The sequence below is a fragment of the Corapipo altera genome, unplaced genomic scaffold (genome assembly GCF_003945725.1).
Source record: "Corapipo altera isolate COAL_440 unplaced genomic scaffold, ASM394572v1 55, whole genome shotgun sequence".
Lineage (NCBI taxonomy): Eukaryota > Metazoa > Chordata > Aves > Passeriformes > Pipridae > Corapipo > Corapipo altera.
The window spans coordinates 17,285,397-17,291,688 of NW_020884882.1; the positions used below are offsets into that span (position 1 = coordinate 17,285,397).

A 6,292-nucleotide genomic window follows, 5' to 3' on the forward strand; every position below is an offset into this window, starting at 1 on the left:
AGAAGCTGCTCATGCCGGGCAGCCACATCCTGACAGGTCTGTCTGTGCTGGAACAGCTTCCTCTGAGCACCACAGCCAAGGCAAGAGTAAAAAAAGTCCTTAAAATAAAAGGGCAAAAAGGTGATTCATTTTCTTCCCGAGCACTGTGTGTCATCACTCGCTCTACAGACGGGCACAGAGTTCCGAGTCTGCCACTGATCCACGATTTCAAGGGCTTTACTCACTACAAATAATCTTTTGATGATGAAACCAACTGCGTAAACTTTGGATGAAAGACCCTGCCTGAATATAGCCAAATTAGGAAAGCCCTACCATAACAGCTGTGTTCAAACCCACACATATTGCTGGTTTATTTTTTAATCTACATTACTGAGTCTATTTTCAACTACAAACGGGATGACTCATTTGATCACGACCACTGAAAAAACATAGTGTGTTACCACAAAGTATTTCTTAGAGTCGATGCAGTATTTTCTTTCCTTTCTAGAGCAATCATATATCTCTTTAAACCAACCATGGGCAAAATCAGCCCATACAGGAATTGGGGTTGTTTTAGTCAATAATCAATAGTAAAGGAGCTGCCTGGACTTAATTCTCCTTTGTCTTCCTCTTTGATTAGTTTCTTCCATTTATTTTCCTGTCATTTCCCTTTGATCACTCTGCTCCAACTGGGAGTCCAGATGAAAATTTCTTAAAAAATATTTCAACCAAACTTTAGCTTTACTACCACATTCATGGAAGGGGGAAAACACTTAAACAAAAGCAGCTGCAGAGCCATATTTTCTCCTTCATTTACCCCTTTATGTTTGTACAAAATAGAAAAAATTGAAAATTAGCCAAGAATGTAATACCACAGATTCTCTCCCTAGAAAACACAGCAGAGTTTGCAGTAATCTCTTTAACCACAGCACCAGCCTCTCCATCTGCAGCACACAAACGCTGCTGTCAGAGAGGGGACAGCCCTGTCTCATGAGGTGCCCTGAGGTGGTCCCTGCCAGCCCATCAGGCTGTGGCCTCACTAGCCCATGGCACCAGAAATATCTGTAGTTTTTGGCCATTTCCGTTGTCTCTAGACTAGCTTTCCACTAGATTTCCATGAATCAGTCAAGGACCCATTCAAGCAGCTCTTTTAAATACACAGCATTGGTGTGGATGTGGCCTGGGAGCACTGGGGCTCTGTGGGCTCGACAGCTCCAGAGTCCAGAGGCCTCAGCCTCCGGGGGAACAGCACACCTCACTTCCAGCTGCCAGCTTTGACTCCCTTTCTCCACTAATGCCTTTATTTCTTCACAACAAAGCAGGTCAGCACCAATTCTGGGCAGAAGTTTGGCCCTTTCCTTCATGTGGGATTCCTGAAGAAATCACAAAACCCTTAGGAACATCTCTGCTCCCCTGCACTGCCCTTCCCCTGCAGCGGGGCTCCAGCCTCCTCAGCCTGCTCTGGGCTTGCCTGGTCCCCAAAACCCCCCACCCCAGTTCCCCAGCCAGATCCCCTTGCTCTGTGTCACATCTCCACCTCCCTTTGGACCTGTCCCCTTCCCTGAGGAGCCCAGGCAGGGAGAGGGGCTGGGATCAGCCCCAGGACCCAGCACTCATCCCACACACAGTGAGGGTGAAGCTGCAGCTCAGGGACATGTCTCCCTCGAGTCCTTATGGCTGATAACACTCCATGTAAGCCTGGACAACACCCATGGTGGGACTCGCCTGGCTGCTGCTGTCCATGTCCAGGCAGGGGCAAAAGATGGCAAGACCTCCAGCAGAAGGACAGGAGGAGCCTGGGGGTCTGTGCCCACCACGGTGGCAGTTTCAGATCCAAGGTCTGGTACTCAGGAGTGCACTGAGCACATTGTAACCCCCTCATGCCAAGGCTGGATCCTGGCACAGTCTGTGCTGTGCGTCCCTGGGCACGTGGCAGGCAGTGTGTGCCACAGCCAGGGTTGGCACATGGGCAGCGAGGAAGGAGGAGACAGGGATACTCCAACTCAACAAGCTGATGTGGTGCTCCTCAGCCAGCTGCACCAACCCCGGGGGTCTGTCCTGATTCTGACAGAGCCTGTCCTCACCTCAGTCCCTGGAGGGCTGCCCACCCTTTCCATCCTCTCTTGCCACCTTATGGTGGGTCTCTGCTACCTGAGGATGATGCCTGTGGGCTGGGCTGGCCAGCTCCAGCAGCCCTGGTACACACACAGAGCTGGGCTCACTGAGCAGATCCCTGGCAAGAGCCTGTGGGTTTGGGAAGGGGAGGAAGAATGTGACCTTCGTTCTCCAGATTCAAAGTCAGAAAGGCTGGAAAGTGCCTTGCTCCATTCCTCAAAGCCATGGCTGAAACAATACGAGTGGCAGGAATATAAATGAGGAACAAAGCTGCAAACTCAACTGAGTTAGACCTTGCAACATCCATCTCAGAGAGTGCAGATTCTGACCAGGAGACGGGTATTGCTTCAGGGGCTTTAAATCACAGAGAGTGATGCTCTCAGAGAGGCTGCCCTCCACATAGGAAAAAACCTCATATGTCTTTTCCTCCTCTGTCCTCAGTGTCTCCAATAAACTCCTGACCTTGCAGACTGATGAGGACAAGCTCCCAGGAGATGGGGAGCCTGGGCTCACCTTCAGCAGCAGCGAGGAGCAGCCCTGGGATCACAAACTATCGCTGATGCCCATCTCCCACTGCTGTCATCCCAGCCAGAACCTGGACTGCTCATGGCACATGCTGCTGCCCCTGGAGCTCAGCTGACCCCGAGGGCACTTCAGGAAGCCCCAGCCTAGTGTCACCTCTGCAGGGATAGTTTTGTGCTGATAAAAGATACCAATGAATCAACAGGAAGCTGAAATCCCTGATTCTCATAAATGAGCATCTTTGTCCATTTGTCGGCAGTTTATGGGCAATGACTCCTGCAGGGATTTAGCTGTGTTTAGTCACAGGATCATTCTGTCTCTTCCTAGCAGAGAGCTAAGTATAGCACAGACTCACTCTGCAGAGGCTGTGGGTGATAACCAGCCCTGGCATCCTTCCCACAGCTCAGCAGGAGCAGCCGGGTCCTCCTCAGAGCAGCTTCACCTCACCTCCACCCTTCCCGCTCTGCTCCACAACTGCTGGGACACTGCAGCACATTTCATCCTCACAGACAGCATTTCTGGCTGTTTATTGCTGCTTATTGACAGCCTGAAGTGTTCAGAAACCTAGAAAATAAAGCAGTCCCCATCCAGCCTGGCTGGGTTTCTCATCCCAGAGAGTTCCCACCATCAGGGGCTTCCCAAGGGGGTTCTGAACATCAGGAATAACCTGCCCTTGGTGTGTGGCTTCTTGCTCTGGTTACACTTCACTATCACTTGTTATGATTTATTTGTGTTATCATTAATTACAACACTTCCAGACATATTTTGTCGCAAATGTAAGCATCTAGGATGGTTCTAATTCTTACTCTAATCTTGGGTTTATTGTCTTCCAATATTAAGTATTCACAGAGCCTCATTACACCCCGTGTGAAGCTGTTTCCATGCTGATGAAAAGTCCTGGCTGCACTGGGAGTGCCCAATCCCGCCCCAGCACCTGGAGCCTGCGGGGGCTCAGCTTTGTAACTGCTGCCTAAAGCTAAACCCAAGAAACAAAAAGCCCCCAAACCTGTCACTTCTACATAGAACATCTCCCCGTGGCACGGATTTGCCCCCCTCCCTCCCAGACAGAGCTTTTCCTCCACGCTCGTCCAAAGTGTGGTCTCAGCTCTGGGCAAGTGTGGGAACAAACGGGACCTGCCATTGTGTCCGTGGTGTGGGTGACAATGGGGACCTGCCACTGTGTCCTTGGGGTGGGTGACAATGGGGACCTGCCACAGTGTCCCTGGGGTGGGTGACAGTGGGGACCTGCCACTGTGTCCCTGGGGTGGGTGGCACCTGGGCAGTGCCATTGCTCCCGCTGGGTGCTGGCCCATCACCCTGTGCCTCGTGCCACCCTGAAATCCCTTTGTAAGTTCTTTCCTATGTCCCAGGTGGCCACGTGCATGTGTGCGTTGGGAAAGTGAGATAATGTCACCCCATTGCCATGTCAAATGTTTCCTGGGGCTGCCAAGCTCTTCATGGGTTTGAAAAACAATATCCCTGTGCTGTTTGTTCCCTCTGCTCACTCCCAAAATGCCTCTGGAAGGTCAAGTTCAAACAACCTCTGCAGAAGGACTTCATGTCTCCAGAATTTCTCTTCTGTCTTTGCTTTTTAACCCTTTTTAATTTTTTGTTTAGGATGTTCAAATACCTCTTCTAAAAATGAGCAGACGTTTGCTCAGGGACACATTCCTGCTCTCCGGGGGGAACACGAGCCCCTGATGCTTTGGCCTGTTTGCTGTACCCAGCCAGTATTACCTATTCGGCTCCATCCCCATTCTCTCTCTTTAAGATAATGAATCCCTTCTCCCTGGCTGATCCCAGAGGCACTGCCCATTCCATCCTGTGCTGGAGAGGGAGCCCCCAGCAGTGCTCAGGGCTGCAGGAGCCAGGGCTCACTGGCCACAGGGTGATGGCATCACTGTCCCGGGGGGATCCTGAGGCACAATCCAAGAATTCAGGGGCCCAGCTGCCCCTGCATGGACCCAGGCAGCACATCCCACAGCTGGGAGCAGCAGAAAATTCTTATCTTCTTCTGGAAGCAAAGCAGAGCGTGGCTGGGGCATGGGACAGGAAACACAGGCGCCTGTGCCCGTTCCTGATCTCCCTGGTGAGGGACCAGCCTGTGCTTCCCTGTGCACAGAGTCACTCTAAATAGTACTCCTTCATTTTGGAGAAGCATATCCAGGTCAAAATGACCCTGGGGTGCCTGTTTCCCTGTTCCCCCTCTCTGCTGCAGGAATGCTGCAAGAAATCTCAGAAAAATGTCCCAGCATGGGAGGTATTAAACCAACACAAGAGTTTCAGACTTATTTTTTTCAGATTACAGTTGTAACAGGCAGTTCAGCCCTGAGCTGGGGCTGTGCTCCCAGATCACAGACCATAAGGAGGCAGCTGGATCCTGGTTTCTGTTATTTCAGCACGGGTTTTTCCTGGACTCAGGCACAATGAAGAAGGGAGAATGGTGTGTATCAGTGGGAAGTGGGGAACCAGGGGAGAGAGCTGGGAGCACGTGGAGCCCTCTAACCCCCACCTGCACAAAGGGGCTTTGTGCTGGACCTCCCAGACACAGCAGGAGCAGGCAGGAATGTTTGTTGGAGCAGGCAGGAATGTTTGCTAAAGCTGTAAAGAACTCACCATTTCATGTAAAAAAAAACAAAAACCCCAAAAGGCAATAGATTGTCATTCAATGCTCAACATCCGTTGAAATAACAAGAGAAACATGGTTTTGGACAGTTTCTTCTGCTAAAAACATTCCTTGTCTGTCTGCTGTGATAAACTGCCCCGGCACATTCCTCTCTGATTCGGAAATCCATTTCCCTGCACTTGGTGTCAGAGCCTGGGATGGGAGGATGGTGGGACAGTGGGTCAGAGGGACTGTGGGACAGAGGGACAGTCCCAGCCCAGCCACAAAAGGCAACTTGGCTTGAGAGCTGCCAGCTCCCCCCACCCCAGCCAGGGCTGTGCACTCCTTGGGCACCCCCAAATCCTCAGCCTTACCCCTCCCCGCTGCACTCTCCCTGCACTGCTGCTTTGGGCAAGAACGCTTGAAAATACTATCCTTTTTTTTCATTATCCAGTCTTTTTTAAGGCCCAGGAGCCGTGGCAGGAGCTGTGCTGTTTCGTCATAGAATCCTAGAATGGTTTGGGTTGGAAGGGACCCTAAAGCCCATCCAGTGCCACCCCCTCTCATGGGCAGGGACACCTTCCACCAGCCCAGGTTGCTCCAAGCCCCGTCCAACCTGGCCTTGGACACTTCCAGGGATGGGGCAGCCACAGTTTCTCTGGGATCCTGTGCCAGGGCCTCCCCACCCTCCCAGCCAGGAATTCCTTCCCAATATCCCATCCATCCCTGCCCTCTGGCAGTGGGAAGCCGTTCCCCCTGTCCTGTCCCTCCACCCCTTGTCCCAAGCCCCTCTCCCAATTTTCCATCCCGTCCCTGTCGGACACGCGCCCATGTGCGCGCGTTCCCCTGCTGGCCCCGCCCCGCCGCACACCATTGGCCAGAAAAGTTTTGGGCCGGTGTGTGATTGGCTGAGAGCGGCCCGGGGGCCGCCGCGGGCGCCAATGAAAGGCGGCGCTCGGGCCGCGCGCCCGGCGCGAGCGGCGGGGGAGCCGGAGAGGAGAGCGGGAAAGAGGTGAGAGCGTGTGGGAATGGACCGGGAACGGACCGGGAACACAGCCCGGGACCGTGCGG

The 6,292-nt window shown here is 52.7% G+C and overlaps 1 protein-coding gene across 1 annotated transcript in view; it reads left to right on the forward strand.

The window, feature by feature from the left end:
* Window positions 1-6,193: 6,193 nt before the first annotated feature.
* The window catches only part of LMCD1 (LIM and cysteine rich domains 1), a 27,453-nt gene continuing 27,354 nt past the window's right edge, over window positions 6,194-6,292 (forward strand). Inside the window, exon 1 of the mRNA XM_027640699.1 lies at window positions 6,194-6,233. The gene's annotated coding sequence lies outside the window, so the exon portion shown is untranslated. The remainder of the gene's footprint in view (window positions 6,234-6,292) is intronic.